The following is a 2500-nucleotide window of genomic DNA, read 5'->3' on the forward strand; positions in this document are numbered from 1 at the left end:
GTTCTGCCTCGCGTTGAGGCGCTCTTCTGTTGAACTTGAACCAGCGAGCGACCAGAACTGCGACGCTGACGTCACTTGACACTTGTGTTGGGGGGGGCGATTAACAGGTTGCACTCGCCAGTCTTTGATTTACCTCGTTAGTTCTAGCCTCAGTCACTTGAAGCTGTTCTCATCACCCCTCTTCTCAAAGTCGTACCAGTTTTCTCTAGATCTGTGATTCTCCAAGGATTACCAAAATGAAAATAGAAAAGAGAAAAAAGAAGGAAATAAATAAATAAAGATTTACAAATATGAATGCGGTAGTGATAAATTTGAATTCCGATTTTTTTTTTTTATGCTGTAGCCCAATTGGAACAATTCAGGGATGGGCCATTGTGAAAAAATGGAATTGCAAAGGCGCATACATACCTTGATGTGCTGCTACCTCAGAATTCTGCAGTCCATTTCTCAAAAAGTCTTTTAATCAATCATGGTGAATACAGTTAAGGATTATTCTCCGATATAAGTGGCATCAGGGCATCATAACGTATTCGTGTTCGCTTCGACCATATTCACGATGTTTAGTTGGAAACTGGCAGTGTATCATAAACATATTTGTCGGCTACGTAAACGACACCTTTTTTGCACTGATGAGACATTCCCTCAAACTCTTTTGGAACCTTGTCTATTTGTACCAGAGTATGAGCTTCTGCGGTGCCTTCTGTCACTGCTCCCAACTGAGCATGTCATCTCCAGCGGTCTCTCCTGTATGTGCTGCAGTCAACTGCTTGCAGTGCCATATGTCGGTCGTTACTAAACGAGATGCCCATTGCCCCCCCCCCCCAAGGCTCCAACGCGAGGGATGCAACCTCCCCTTTGTCCCTCCCCTCGCTCCCTCAGTGTTGGCCAGCCACAATATTTTTTATAAAAATAGTTCATAAATGTTTTATGGATTCTGTCACTTAAAGTGCATCCTCTTTCAAAACTTTCTGTTATCTACCACTGATATCTAAAGTAGGCATTTGTTTTGGCCCACCCGTCGAGTGCAATCCTGTTTCTTTTCTCGAGCAAGAGTCGAGTGACCGTTACAAGTTTGTCAGTTACGATTCAAAGCCTTTTTTGTCGATTCGCTTGTTTTTTTTTGTTTTTTTTTTTCGCAAACTCAGCACCTGACTGGGGTTAGTCACTGAGCTCTGGCATGAAGGGTGAGAACCTGAGTGATGTATCCTTAAAACCCTCTGATGCTTAACCCCAGATCATACCATTCTACTTAGTTTTCGCCTCTTTTTGTTTCTGTTACTGTCGCGTATGGCACTCATTTAAAAAAAATCCTATCGTTTAGTATTACTCTTATCAATGATATGGTAACAGCTTATTAAAGAATGTGAAATCACTGATATGGTGCCGCACCCACACAATCATTTCTTCTCACAGAAAGGACTGTAAAATCACCTGATGAAATCTTGCAAGCTAGATTCCCGCACAGCAAGCGACCCTGGCGTGGTCTCGAGCCTGAGCTGGCCCGGATCAGTGCTACGCCTGGTCCAGACCCGTTCAGGAGCCTCGCCAGTGTCAGCCTCTCTCTCTCTCTTTTTCGAGGATAGGTCCTAGATGGCGTGATTTGCCTATGATCTGAGTGTTATGTTTTAGCCAAAAAAAAAACGCAGAAGAAGAAAAAAAGCCTAAATTAGGTGTCATTATTCCTCGCTGGAAATGTTGATCTAAAGGTATTCCTCCATCACATGCTGCCGACTGGGTTTCCTCACTGGCGGAGAATTGTCTTTCTTTTTTTTTCGTTTGTTTCATTTTGTTTTGTTTTAATTTTGCTTTTTTTGTACATGTAGCACAAATGAGCATTGCACTTGGGCGCCATACTTTACCTCATGTCAGAAAGAAAAAAAAAAAAGTGTGTGTATATATATATATATATATATAAATATATATATATATATACAGTATAATGCCGTTACGTTTAAAGGAATAACTTGTGGTTTTTGGCCTTGCTGCTGTTTCAATTGCTGGTATTTTACAATTGTATTTAAGAAAATGCGATCAGAAAGCTACACCGTGCCTGCAGGTCATCTGATAAAATACACTGTAGAAAAAAAAAAAATGTAGGGAATCTTTACAATCTGGGGCTCAATGTATGTCTTGTGTATACATTATGTCCAGCCTTAATGTAATACCTTGAATATAAAATTGTAACATAACCCACAAAACTACCAAGTCCTATGACAGGCATGACTTGAATTGTTTAGTCAATGACCCCCCCCCTTTTTCTTTTTCTTCCTCTTCCCCCCAGTTAAATTTGACAAGGTAGTACCAGATGTTATGTAGTGCATGTCAGTTGAAGACATCCCCCTCCCCTTCCATACACACACACACACACACACACACACATACACACACGCAAACAAACATAGCCCACTACCCCAACCTTCCTCTGGTCCTAAATGTAGTGTAGAAGCCATCTACTTCAACCACCTACAGCCCCAGCGATTTCTATGAAGGGCTTGTGTAT

The 2500-nt window shown here is 41.5% G+C and overlaps 1 protein-coding gene across 2 annotated transcripts in view; it reads left to right on the forward strand.

Annotated features, from left to right (window-relative positions):
* The window catches only part of dicer1 (dicer 1, ribonuclease type III), a 34968-nt gene that overhangs the window by 31981 nt on the left and 487 nt on the right, over positions 1-2500 (forward strand). For both annotated transcript variants that reach the window (XM_062523768.1, XM_062523769.1), the window contains one exon: positions 1-2500. This exon is cut by the window's left edge and continues 2028 nt beyond it; it is cut by the window's right edge and continues 487 nt beyond it. The gene's annotated coding sequence lies outside the window, so the exon portion shown is untranslated.

The sequence above is a fragment of the Sardina pilchardus genome, chromosome 20 (assembly GCF_963854185.1).
Source record: "Sardina pilchardus chromosome 20, fSarPil1.1, whole genome shotgun sequence".
In the NCBI taxonomy this organism is placed as follows: domain Eukaryota; kingdom Metazoa; phylum Chordata; class Actinopteri; order Clupeiformes; family Clupeidae; genus Sardina; species Sardina pilchardus.